The sequence below is a fragment of the Bos grunniens genome, chromosome 5 (assembly GCF_055505025.1).
Source record: "Bos grunniens cultivar Pamir isolate PY7600 chromosome 5, Bosgru_T2T1.0, whole genome shotgun sequence".
NCBI classification, from domain to species: Eukaryota; Metazoa; Chordata; class Mammalia; order Artiodactyla; family Bovidae; genus Bos; species Bos grunniens.
This window is the reverse complement of record NC_141169.1, coordinates 102,274,525-102,288,726: the sequence shown is the minus strand read 5'-3', so window position 1 is coordinate 102,288,726 and position 14,202 is coordinate 102,274,525. Positions and strand designations below refer to the sequence as shown.

At 43.1% G+C, this 14,202-nt stretch overlaps 1 protein-coding gene across 2 annotated transcripts in view; it reads left to right on the top strand.

Moving 5' to 3' along the window:
• Positions 1–779: 779 nt before the first annotated feature.
• RIMKLB (ribosomal modification protein rimK like family member B) overlaps positions 780–14,202 on the top strand; it is a 135,080-nt gene continuing 121,657 nt past the window's right edge. The window contains exon 1 of one of the 2 annotated variants that reach the window (XM_086402056.1): positions 780–917. The gene's annotated coding sequence lies outside the window, so the exon portion shown is untranslated. Of the gene's footprint in view, positions 918–13,404; positions 13,496–14,202 lie in introns of those variants that run through there. The other variant, XM_086402059.1, reaches the window with a different exon arrangement.

Below are 14,202 nucleotides of genomic sequence, written 5' to 3'. Positions count from 1 at the left end.
AAAAGGATTTAGTCTTCAAGCTCTCCCCTGACTTTCAAAGACCAGATTTCAGCAGTTACTATTTAGGAAGCTGAGAGAGTGCAGAAACTTAGGAAAAGCAGTCAAGAAGCAATAGTCCCTTCCCAGGCGGCTCAGTGGTAAAGAATCCGCTTGCAACGCAGAAGACACTGGAGACTAAGGTTCAATCCCTGAGTCAGGAAGATGCCTTAGAGGAGGAAATGGCAACGCACTCCAGTATTCTTGCCTGAAAAACCCCATGGAGAGAGGAGCCTTGTGGGCTACAGTCCATGGGGTCGCAAAGAGTCAGACTCCACTGAGCAACTAAACAGCAAAGAGCCTTCCTTCCTCTTCAAGGGATTTGCCTGCTCAGTTGCTCAGCTGCATCCGACTCTGACCCCATGAACGGTAGCCTGCTGGCTCCTCTGTCCGTGGGGATTTTCAGGCAAGAATACTGGAGTGGGTTGCCATTTCCTCCGCCAGGGGATCATCCCAACTCAGGGATCTAACCTGCATCTCGTGTGCGTGTGTGGTGTGTATATATAACAATCCAATGCATATCTTTGAATTGCTCTGCAGAAAATAGGACCCCAGCCCAGGTGAAGGATGCTGAACACAAACATGTGGACTCTAGACGGGTTGGAACCAGAAGGTTGATGACTTAGATTTCTGAAGCACCACCCTGTTACTTCATCACCAACCAATCAGAAAAAAGTCATGCCCTCTGCAGCCCTCACCCCAAATGGTGCCTTTAAAAACTCTTCCCTGAAAGCCATCGGGGAGTTCTGGTCTTTGGGATTGAGCCGCCCCATCTCCTCCCTCCATACTCTGCAATAAACGCTGTCCTTTCCCCTCACACAACTTGGAGGCAGTAAATCGACTTTGCTGCGGGACCGGCGAGCGGATCCAAGTTCAATTGGGTAACGTTATGAGTTTTCTTAAGAGGAATTTAAAATTTTACGTAGTCAGATATATAATTTCTAGTTTATATGGCATGCTGATGAAGATACTTTCTTTATGGGGACTGATATTATGAATTATAATGTGAATTATAATAAGGAATACATATTGGGACTTTGTTCCCTTTTTAAGGTTGCCCTTCTAAAACAGTTGGAATTTCCTTAGTGATGAGAGAGATAAAGGTGTTTTGCTATGTTAATGAGGCAACTTTTGGAATGCCCTTATGTCGCCTAAGGATAAGGGCTGGTTGCCAAGGGAGATACACTGTGTTTGTAGGATTGGTACTTTCCGTTCCACCCTTGGACCTTCTAGGAGGGGTTGTTGCTGTTCAGTTGCTAAATCGTGTCCGACTCTTTTGCTACCCCCATGCAATGCAGCATGCCAGGCTTCCCTGTCCTTCACCACCTCCAGGAGTTTGCTCAAACTCATGTCCATCGAGTTGGTGATGCCATCCAACACTCTCATTCTCTGTCATCCCTTTCTTTTCCTGCATTCAATCTTTCTGAGTATCAGAAAGAGCCAGTGAGTTGGCTCAGCGGTAAAGAATCTGCCTGCCTATTCAGGAGACGCAGGTTCAGTCCCTGGGTCGGGAAGATACCCTGGAGGAGGAAATAGCAACTAATGGCAACCCATTCCAGTATTCTTGCCTGGAAAATCCCATGGATGGAAGATCCTGCCAGGCTACAGTCCATGGGGTCCCAAAGAGTCAGACACAACTGAGGGAGTGAGCACTCACGAACGTGTGTGTTGGTTGGGGCCAGGGGCGGGGGTGGGGGGAGGAGGTAGAATTCCCCGGCAACAGTGGAATTGGGTCCAGAACCTAATTTTGGGACCCCCGGAATGGAGGCTAGCCCACTTTGAAACTTGAGTCAGCCCTCACATAAACAGGAAATGCCCCAGGGTCCAAGAAACCTAACATAGACCATTCACAACCCTCCCACTCCGCTTTATCTTACCTAACCCTAGAAAATAAGCCTGCAAGCCTTACAAGAAAACCCCTGAGCTCCCAATCATGAATGGCTTGTTTACAAGTTGCTGCTTCTAATGCTTTATAAAACTCACTCTAGCCTAGACATCCCTAGGGAAGAGGGTTCCATAGCTTCTGAGGCTCTGTATTCCCCCAATTTATGGTTTGTTTTCCCTCTGTGTAAAGAGCATCAAACTGGTTACTAAGGGTTTTTTTTTTAATAATTTTAAAAAATTACTTTTGGCTGCCCTGGGTCTTCATTGCTGTGCATGGTTTTCTCTAGTTGAGGAAGCTACTCTCTAGTTGCAGTGCCCCGGCTTCTTGGTGCAGTGAGTACTCTTTCTGTATGTGTAGTCAAGGGTATGGTTTTTCTAGTAGTCATGTAAGAATGTGAGAGTTGGACCAAAACCAAGGAATTGATGCTTTTGAATTGTGCTGCTGGAAAAGACTCTTGAGAGTCCCTTGGACTGCAAGGAGATCAAACCAGTCAATCCTAAAGGAAATCAACCCTGAATATTTATTGGAAGGACTGATGCTGAAGCTGAAGCTCCAATACTTTGGCCTCCAACGTGGGGAGGATGAGTTGACAAGCGAGATAGAGTAGACTCACTGTTGTTAGTTAAAAGAGCCCCTTTGGGATGCTGGTCATACGTTTATAGTCTTTAACCTGCCCTATTGTGTGGCATTTCCCCACTGAACTGAGTTGGTAAGGTGCTGGCTTGGAGTATGCTGCTGCTGCTAAATCGCTTCAGTCGTGTCTGACTCTGTGCGACCCCATAGATGGCAGCCCACCAGGCTCCCCCGTCCCTGGGATTCTCCAGGCAAGAACACTGGAGTGGGTTGCCATTTCCTTCTCCAATGCATGAAAGTGAAAAGTGAAAGTGAAGTCGCTCAGTTGTGTCCGACTCCCAGCGACCCCATGGACTGCAGCCAACCAGGCTCCTCCGTCCGTGGGATTTTCCAGGCAAGAGTACTGGAGAGGGGTGCCATTGCCTTCTCCATGAAGTATGCTGACAGCCAGTTTTAGAATTCTGGCAGATGAGAGCAATAAAAAGACTTGAGGGACAGAAAAGTTTTAGATGAGTCTATCTGAGTTGGATAAGAAAGAAAATGAAGAAAGGAAGAGGGCTGGTGGGTTGGGGAAAGTCAGAAAAGTCACTGAATTGAATCTTGATAAGATCATTATACAGGTTTTGTTGTTCAATCGCTCCATCATGTCCAGGTTTTTGGGACCCCATGGACTGCAGCACACCAGTCTTCCTGTCCTTTACCAACCCCCGGAGCTTGCTCAAACTGATGTCCATTGAATCAGTGATGCCATTCATCCCAATTTATCCCCACCCTCATCATTCTTCATTTTCAGAATTTTCTCAGATTTCTCACATGCTTTTTCTACTAAATAAACTTTAGAATAATTTTGTAAGAGTTCTTAAAGAGCCAGCAGAATTTTCAAAGTGTCACTAGTCAAAGTCTAAATACCAGATAAAAGAGGTAGCCCTTCCTCTATGCTCCAATTACGTGTTAACCTCATGGATCCATTTCTGCCCAGTCAGGTTTCTGGAAATACTAGTGTAGACTCATTTTTCTATTTCTTTGTTAGAAAAAAATTTTTCTCTAGCTGTCCAACTTGGCATGTGGGCTTTAACTTCCCCAACAGGGCTGAAACCTGCACCCCCTGCATTGGGAGCGCAGAGTCTTACTACTGGACCACCAGGGAAATCCCTCATTATTCTTTTCTGTATCTTTTGTTGCTCAACTCCTTTGTAGGCCTTTGCTAAGGCCACCAATGGGCTCTCTTCAATATTTAACTTCTTTTACCTATTTGCATTGTTCATATGTTTGAGCACATTATACTTGGAACTCTTCGATATGCAAGACCTATTCTCTCCTGGTTCCCTTCTTTCCAGCTTTCTTCTCAGGCATTCCTTTCTTTGTCCACCACTGAATTATTAATGTTTCATAAGATTATCAGCTCTCATTCATTCATTCACTTATTCAGTAGATTGAGTAAAACCAATTTGGTAATCAGTTCAGTTCAGTTCAGTTGCTTAGTCATGTCCGCATGGACTGCAGTACCTCAGGCTTCCCTGTTCATTACCAACTCCCGGAGCTTGCTCAAACTCATATCCATTGAGTCGGTGATGCCATCCAACCATCTCATCCTCTGTTGTCCCCTTCTCTTCCCACCTTCAATCACCCCCAGCATCAGGGTCTTTCCAAATGAGTCAGTTCTTCCCATCAGGTGGCCAAAGTATTAGAGTTTCAGCTTCAGCATCAGTCCTTCCAATGACTATTCAGGACTGATTTCCTTTAGGAGGGACTGGTTGGATTTCCTTGCCATCCAAGGGACTCTCAAGAGTCTTCTCCAACACCATAGTTCAAAAGAATCAGTTCTTCGGTGCTCAGCTTTCTTTATAGTCCAACTCTCACATCCATACATGACTACTGGAAAAACCATAGCCTTGACTAGACGGACCTTTGTTGGCAAAGTAATGTCTCTGCTTTTTAATATGCTGTATAGCAGTAAATGGGCTTCCCTTGTGGCTCAGCTCGTAAAGAATCTGCCTACAATGTGGGCATGGGTTTGATCCCTGGGTTGGGAAGATCCCCTGGAAAAGGGAAAGGCTACCCACTCCAATATTCTGGCCTGGAGAATTCCATATGGCCGCAAAGAGTCGGACATGACTGAAAGACTTTCACTTTCACTTTTTCACTTATATAGCAGTAAATAAAACAGACCCTGTCTTTGCTTTCACAGTGATCAAACATTAGGTTTCCCATACTATATCAACACACTTCCTGGGACATCTCATTCATTTCTATGGCTTCAACTACACCTATAATCAGAAGTGGTCATCATAATATATTAACATCCATACACCAACTAAATCAGAACAGAGTATCAACCAATCAGACTGTCTGGTTGTAAGCTGTTGGAGTGGCTGAATATCAGCTCAACCTTTAATATGTAAATATGATTTACATATTAAATGGTAGTCTGGTAGTAACAGGACAGATTGGAACCTCCAGACTACTCAAATTCCAGCTGCATGAACTGCGGCAAATTACTTCACCTGTTAGTGCTTCAGTTCCCTCTCCTATAAAATGAGATAATGTACCTATATCGCAGGGTTGTTATGAGTCATACAATATAATACATATAAAGCATTTAGAATAGCCTGGAATATAATAAGCACTCAATAAATGATAGTTATTATTATTTATTATTTCACAACTATGTTTCCTTTTTTTTTTTTCCCCCAATAATTTGCTTATTTATTTTTGGCTGTGCTGGGTCTTCATTTCTTCGAGGGCTTTCTCTCGCTGTGGTAAGCGGGGGCTACTCCAGTTGTGGTGCCTGGGCTTTTCATTGCAGTGACTTCTCTTGTTGTGCAGCACAGGCGCTAGAAAGTGCAGACTTCAGTAGTCGTGATTCCCACAAAGGCTCAGTAGTTGTGGCGCATGGGCTTCATTGCTCCATGGCAGGTGGGATCCAGGGATCAGGGAACGAACCCATGTGTCCTGCATCGGCAGGCAGATTCTATACCACTGAGCCATCAGGGAAGTCCAGAGTCATTTTATTTTGTAGTGAAATACTTATGAAATGTCATCTTTGTGTGAACTAATGTGAAAACATTTCATTAGGAATTTAAACTTTTCTAGTTAGGAAAAAAAGTGTTGGAGTTTGCAGTCCAAGATTTTATTCTCTCCTTGACTGATTGTGTGTTTTTTAGACCCTAGTTCAACTTCACCAATTTTCATGAAGGCCTTTGCAAACTTCTGTAGCTCACTGATTTTGATATGCTTTATCCCTCTTGGCTTAATTTCACATTCAGATCTCATCTATGATAAAGGGTACATGAAGCTCCCTTGGGATTTAAAATTAGAAGGAAAAAGAAACCAAACTGCGTGGACCATGACAGCTTTAAAACCCTAGGGGCAGAATTTATTTGATTAACCCCCAGAGATGGTTATTTGTACTGGGTAGGTTTCATGGTCCAAAGATTAGGACAGCTTGTTAAGCATCAAGCTAGCCAGCCTTTCTGCCTGTCTTCCTGATGGCCTGTGACTTCACAGACATGTTCTGTCCAGAGCTGGCTCTCCCTACAGCAAACTCTTCCAGTCCTGAAGATCATACTTTTCCTGGCCTCTCAGCCAAGATTTGGGATAATGCCTGAACCCCAGGATACCTCATTATCTCTTTTTGGCTCCCATAAACTCTTATCTTCACCTTTTAGAGTGTACACTCTGTTCTTGCCAGAGTTCTGATTTGTTATGAAGACAATCGGAAAAATATATAACTTATTTTACATTATAGTCAATTAACAATGTTGTGATAGTTTCAGGTGGACAGTAAAGTGACTCAGCCATACATATCCATGTACACTTTCTCCTTCCCCACCATACTTCTCTCATCCAGGCTGCCACATAGCACTGAGTAGAGTTCTCTGTGCTATACAGTATGTCCTTGCTGCTTATCCATTTTATTATTATTATTTTAAAATATTTTTTCATTTATTGGGCTTTTCCAGACCTTAGTTTTGGTATTCGGGACCTTTGGCTGTGGCTTGAAGACTCTTAGTTGTGGCCTGCTGGATCTTACTTGCAGTGTGTGTGATCTGGTTCCCTGACCCGTGTCCTCTGCATTTGGAGCGTGGAGTCTTTTCCACAGGACCACCAGAGAAATCCCTATCCATTTAAAATATATCAGTGTGTACATGTCGATCCCAAACTCCCTAACTGTCCCTTTTCTCTATCCTCCCCTCATGGAAATACATTCTTGTTCTTCCCAGATTTTGTAGGCATTGGCAATATTTGTGAATGTATTTGTGGACCGGCATATGAATGCATGAATTAGTGAGTTGTGGCTTACACAGCCAGGAATCCACAGATAGCTGCTCTCAGCTTGTACACCTGTGTGGAATGGAAACTGGGGACAATTTTTGTGTACCTAGCTCTGCAGGGCCAGCAGAAAAACCAGGATACCATACCACAGGGTGACTACCCAGAACCTGTCTTTAAGTCACATGACCTTCCCACACTGCCAAGTATTGGAGATGGCCAAGGTGTCAAAAAAAATACTTCGTCCAAGCATCTACTCTATTTTTCTTTTTACTTGAGGCTAGATGTGGGTTTCTGAGCTAGAAGATCCAGGAAGGATGTTTATGAATAGACAAAAATTGTTGAAGATGAGAATCTTAAGGGTTTAACTTTATCACTTTCAGTAACTTAAAAGAAAAGAGGAAAAAAGAGGGGGACGGGCTTCCACTTTGGACTGGAGAGAGCGGGGCATCAAAAAACAACCCCTGCACGCCCCCCCCCCACCCCGCAAAAAAAAAGCAGAAACCAACACAATTCTGTAAAGCAATTATTCTTCAATTAAAAAATGAATAAATTTGAAAAAAAAGAAGCAAACCAGTCAGATCTCTTGATTGAATTTTCTCTTGATAACTGATGCTTTCTTTCAGTTTATGCTACAACTTAATATCGTAAAAAAACCTGGTAAGTGGTATGGAACTCTTCCTGGGTTTATGATAGTACATTGTGCTATGAGCAAGCTGGTAGGATAAAACCACACTTGCTGTAGACAATATACTCTTGGTAGAGGAGCGAATTATTCTACCGGTTTTCTGTGAAGGCAAAGTTGGTGGGTCAGTCATGTTCTCTGGCAGATAAATGGCAGGGGTATTCTCCCAGGTTCTGACTACTCATCACTGAGAGAACTCAAGAGGACTTCCCCAGTGATCCAGTGGTTATGACTTCACACTGCCAATGTAGGGTGTGTTGGTTGATTGGTAGGGGAACTAAGATCCCACATGCCATGTGGCCTGGCCAAAAGATTAAAAAAGAGAGAGAAAGGACTCAGACAATGCTTTCTAAACTGGTGCTATCAAAAGGGAGCTGTATGAGAGATTATATAGCCAGGTTAGCAATGGAGGTAAGATAATTCAAGAGTCTTTTGGGGAGGAGTCACGCCAAAGGGCATGCAGGATCTCAGTTCCCTATCCAGGGATTGAACACATGCCCCTGCAGCGGAAGCAAGGTGTTCTAATCACTGGTTAGCCAAAGATTTCCCAGAGTCTTAAAGTAATATGGAAAATTACCTGTGTCTTCCTGAATCCCCAAATCCTTGAATATGGAAATGTTTGTATAATTTTTCAGCTGTATCTCAAATCACATTCCCATGGAGGGTCACATGTTTCCTATGAATGTTCTCATTCTACAAGGTAGTAAATTCTTTAGCCTTAAGTAAAGTTTTTTGTATTACCTCAAGGCATATTTTTCCCCCAAAAAGAAACAGAAGTTATCCTCTGCATAACAATGCATAACAAATAATAAAGCCATGTTGAAATATAGATTCTAGGTTGTTAGTTTCCTTTACACCAGCCTTAAAGGTCATGCACATACAAAATAAAAAGTAGTGTATATTATAGCAATTTAGTCTCTTAGGGAAATACTAAAACCATACGGAAGTAGAAATATTTTTCCTTTCTATCTGGATTCTTTGGCTGGTGTAATTAATTAGCACAAGACAGAGTAACCAGAGGAAAACAGTTTTCATTTTGTGTATACAGGAGCCCCATAGAAATATGAGATTTAAAGAACTAATCAAAGCATAGAGCTTCTATGTAATTTAGGCAAAGAAACAATCGGTTGTGAAGAATGGACTGGATAAAAGGGGTTTGGGCTTGCTATAGTATGCAGATGAAGAAGTAACAAGATTTGCTTACACACCCTTCTTGGCTCTTAATTTCTTGTCTCTAGTGGCTCAGTGATGAAGAATCCACCTGCCAAGCAGGAGACTTGGGGTTCTATCTATCCCTGGGTTGGGAAGATCTCCTGAAGAAGGAAATGGCAACCCATTCTAGTATTCTTGCCTGGAAAAATCTCATGGACAGCCCACCCCTGGTGGGATACAGTCCACGGAGTCCCAAATGACTTAGCAACTAAACAACAACAAAACAAGGAGGGTACCTTTTGCTTGAGAGGTTTAGCTCTAATTTAGGTAGACAAGGGAGGGTCAGAATGTCTTTGTACCAATTTTACCATCTTTCAGAAAACTAGAAACACTCTCATGGGTTAATGGGAATCAGTTCAGTTCAGTCACTCAGTCGTGTCCGACTCTTTGCGACCCCATGAATCGCAGCACGCCAGGCCTCCCTGTCCATCACCAACTCCTGGAGTTTACTCAAATTTATGTCCACTGAGTCGGTGATGCCATCCAACCATCTCATCCTCTGTCGTCCCCTTCTCCCACCTTGAATCATTCCCAGCATCAGGGTCTTTTCAAATGAGTCAGTTCTTCGCATCAGGTGGCCAAAGTACTGGAGTTTCAGTTCAATATCAGTCTTTCCAATGATTATTCAGGACTGATTTCCTTTAGGATGGACTGGTTGGATTTCCTTGCCATCCAAGGGACTCTCAAGAGTCTTCTCCAACACCACAGTTCAGTGTATTATGTATGACTTGGGTGGGGGGTAAAGGCACCAACTGGATGCATACAAGGCCTTGAGGGAATGAGTCAAGGAGATAGCTAAATGTTACCTTAAGACCTATAAGCCTGAGGCAGTCCCTCCTTGGGGGATGAAAGTGTTTAATATCTTTTTTTTTCTGTTTTATATTCCTTTGTGAGAGGATCATTCAAGTGCAGCCATGAGGAGACACAGTAAAGTTTCTTATATTCACAGATCTTAACACAGGAGGCACAGTATGCCACACAGGGTCACAGGGAAGAACAGCAGAGTGGTCAGGAGACACAAGACAGAAAGGACAGGTTTAGATCAGAACCATTATTGGTGTTTCCAGGAGGAAAGGCCAGAAGACGTGGGTTCAATCCCTGGGTTGGGGAGATCCCCTGGAAAAGGAAATGGCAACCCACTCCAGTCTTTTTACCTGGAAAATCCCACGGACAATGGAACCTGGCAGGCTACAATCCATGGGGTCGAAAAAGGGTCAGACATGACTTAGCAGCTAAACAACAAAGAGGAAGGACACGGCAGTGCAGGGTAAACAGGTTAAGCCTGGCTAGTTTGAATTAATTTCATTGGGTTCTAACCTATGGTGTGTTAGTTGCTCAGTTGTGTCCAACTCTTTGTGACCCTATGGCTCACCAGGCTCCTCTGTCCATGGGATTTCCCACTCGAAAATACTGAAGTGGTTTGTTATTTCTTTCCCCGGGGGATCTTCCCGACTCAGGGATCTAACCCTGGTGTCTTGCATAGCAGGTAGATTCTTTACTGCCTGAGCCACCAGAGCTACTCTAACCTATAGGGATGGTCGATAGTTGCCTGCTACCTGACCCTGGGATGATTAAGAGAAATGAATAAAGTTGTTCCTCAAGAATCAAAACCGGAACTGGCAAGGAGTAAGGGTGTTTGTTGAGCAAGGTTTTGTTGGGACCTAAAATGGATGCATCTTTACAAGGCGGGACCTTGAGACCATAAGCGTGCAGTTGGCAGTGGATATTATTTTCAGATTGGTTAGTAGTGTCCCTGAGTTAGATACAGTTCAGAAAGTTCAAGTTCTCAGTCATGGAAGAACATGTCCGAAACTACATCTACAATGGCTACCCAGTTCCATTTTGACGCCATTTTGAGTTTTAAATGAATTCTTTTCTTTAATGGTTAATTCTTTTCTTCAATGCATATTTAAATGACCACACAGCAGGCTGTTCTAATTAGCGTACACTTACAACAGGTAGTAAGCCAGGATGACTTAGGCATACCTCAGTACTGTAGGATTTCTTCCTTCATAGTCAACTATAACTTCTACAGCTGATTAGCAAAAGATAGGTGCTACTCCCTAGAAGTCACATCCCTTTTATGAGGACATAATTATTTTTTGTTTGAAAAAATCCTTTCAGACATTCTTTATAGCCTGCGGGTTTAAAAATTAAACCCCTCAACTTAATAAAGGGTTTTTCATGATCAGTCCTGTGCTGCCCCACCCTCTAGACTCCTCTTCTCCTACAGCTGCACCTCCTTAAATGTTACCCTAACCTCTCCATCTTTAAAGTGCTATTCTCTCTGCCAAATGTATCATTAGCTCTTCTCACTACTAATTTTTAATTTAAACAAGCGCTGGGACGCAGAATAAGGGGAACTTTTGGAATGTTAGCTGTGTTTTCTTTTCTTTTTTTTTAATGGCAGGTGCAATTTCCCCAACCAGGGATCCAACCCATGTCCCCCTGCAGTGAAAGCATGTAGCCTTAACCACTGGACCACTAGGAAAATCCTTGTTTTATTTCTTTAAACATTTTTAAAAATGTATTTCTTTATTTCTATTTTTGGCTGCATTGGGTCTTAGTTTCAGTACATGGGACTCCTTCGTGGTGCACAGGCTTAGTTGCTCGGTGGCATGTGGGATCTTAGACCCCCAACCAGGGATCGAACCAGCATCCCCTGCATTGGAAGGTGGATTCTTTACCACTGGAACCCCAGGAAAGTCCCTTGTGTTTACTTGTTGATTGTGCTATTTGTCAGACGTTTATGAAAATTCTCAAACTGTTGCTTAGGATTCTGGCACTTTTCTCTACATAGAATTTTATTTTAAAAATTATTTAAGGACTAAGAATAAAAAATAGAGGGACTTCCTGGCAGTCCAGTGGTTAAGACTCCATGCTTCCGCTGCAGGGGGCATGGGTTCCATCCCTGATAGGTGAACTAAGATTACAAAAAAAGAAGAGAAGATTGGAGAATCTATGAAGAGCTGAGGTCATATGGAGCAGGAACTTTCAGAAGAAGACAGCAAGTAATGGAGGCGAACAGAGGGAACCCTTGTTGTTGTTCAGTTGCCTAGTCATGTATGACTCTTTGTGACCCCATGGACTGCAGCATGCCAGACCTCCCTGTCCCTCACCATCTCTCGAAATTTGCCCAAGTTCATGTCCATTGCATCCGTGATGCCATCCAGCCATCTTATCCTCTGACACCCTCTGCTCCTTCTGCCTTCTACCCTTAGGGAGAAAAAAGACACTGAGAGAGACAGAAGCCATGTGGTCCCTGAAAAAGCCAGGAAATGTAGCTAGTCACTAGAACCTCTTCGTGGTCTAGTCACTAAGTCATGTCTGACTCTTGTGGCCCCATGGACTGTAGCCCACCAGGCTCCTCTGTCCATGGGATTTTCCAGGCAAGAATACTGGAGTGGGTTGCCATTTCCTTCTCCAGAGGATCTTCCTGACCCAGGGATCAAACTCAGGTCTCCTTCATTTCGGGCAGATTCTTTACTGATTGAGCTATAAGGGAAGCCCAACCTCTTAGTCACTAGCAAAACCATCTCATTTTTCCAGTTATTGTCTACATGTGACTGTAAAACAAATTTGCTTTTTATGAGTAGATTGAGTTAGTCTCTGCTATCTGCAACAAAATGAGCTACACTATGGAAATGACAACCCACTCCAGTACTCTTGCCTGGAAAATTCTATGGACAGAGGAGCCTGGTAGGCTACAGTCCATGGGGTCGCAAAGAGCTGGACACGCCTGAGCGACTTCAATGTCAATGTCAAGACAAGTATTGGGCTTCCCTCATAGCTCAGTCAGTAAAGAATTTGCCTGCAATGCAGAAGACCTGGGTTTGATCCCTAGGTCAGGAAGACCCTCTGGAGAAGGAAATGGCAATCCACTCCAGTATTCTTGCCTGGAAAATCCCATTGACAGAGGAGCTTGGTGGGCTACAGTCCATGGGGCCACAAGAGTCAGACACGACTTAATGACTAAACCACGATTAAACCAAGACAAGTATGGAGCTTAGCTGGGTCAGTGATATGAAGCACTATGTACTTAGTACTTGTACTAAGTACTTAGTACTTAGTACTTAGTACTATGACACTTAGTACTATGACAATCAAATCTGCAATCAAATGTTAACTCTCTGTGGTAGTGGGTTTTTTTTTTTTTTTTAATTTTACTTTGGTTTTTTTGTTGCTGCTGTTTGGTTTCTTACACATACATTCTGTTTTATGGGTCAGCTTCCCTGGTGGCTCAGAGGTTAAAGCATCTGCCTGGAATGCAGGAGACCCGGGTTCGATCCCTGGGTTAGGAAGATCACCTGGAGAAGGAAATGGCAACCCACTCCAGTACTCTTGCCTGGAGAATCCCATGCAGGGAGGGGCCTGGTAGGCTACAGTCCATGGGGTCGCAAAGAGTCGGACACGACTGAGTGACTTCACTTTGGTGAAGCCCCAGATATTTGGTCAAACACTGATCTGGGTGTTGTTGGGTATTTTGTAGATAAGAAGTCAGTAATCCCTTAGATAAGAAGTCAGTAATCCCTTAGTTGGAATTCCAGTGATTAGGACTCTGCTTCCACTGCAGGAGTCACAGGGTTCAATCCCTGGTAGGGGAACAAAGATCCCGAATGCCCCGCAGCACTGCCAAAAAAAAAAATGCTTGATTGTATTTTACATAATCTGAGTGGGTCTTATTCAGTTAGTAAGGATTTAAGAGCAGAACTGAGAGGCTTCCAGGGAGATATTTCAGTAGAGGACTGAAGCTTCTGCCATAGAGTTCTCACCAGTCCTTCGTGCCACCCTGTGCTGCAGATTTCAGACTCTGTGCCAGCTCCTACACTCGTGTGAGTCAACTTCTTAATGTATATCTTTTTGTTTGTTTGTTTTATTTTATTTTTTCTCTTTTAAACTTTTTATTTTGCATTGGGGTATAACCAATTAACAAACAAATGTTGTGATAGCTTCTGGTGAACAGCGAAAGGACTCAACCATATATATACACGGATCCATTCTCCAAACTCTGCTCCCATCCAGGGACATAACATGGAGCCACATAACATGGAGTAGAGTTCCATCTGCTATAATGTATGTATCTTTTTCTGGTTCTCTTTCTCTGATGGAACCCTGACTCCCTCTCCTGCACATTGTCCAGCCTTTAAAGTGTTTCATAAATCATTGGTAAAGAAAGTTTCTAGACATGTGCTCACCTATGCACTCGAATCTTCTCAACCCCTGAAATTAGTGAAATAGTCTGTATGTTAGTAAATAAACATTGGAGAATGGAAAACGAGAATGGCTATTGAGTCCTAAGTTTTCAATGGTATTTTTCTAAAATTTTAACTATTAAAAACTTATGCTTTTTTTTGGTAGAACTGTATGGAGTAAAAAGCATTAAGTTCCCTTTCCCCTACTTTCTTTCTCCCATCCTATTTTTCTCTCTGGAGATAACCCCAGATGAGTTTGGATTTTATCTTTTCAGTCTGTAGTGGCTAAGTGTTATGTGTATCTTTAGGTGTCCAACTCTCTATGACCTCATACACTGCTTCCCAGG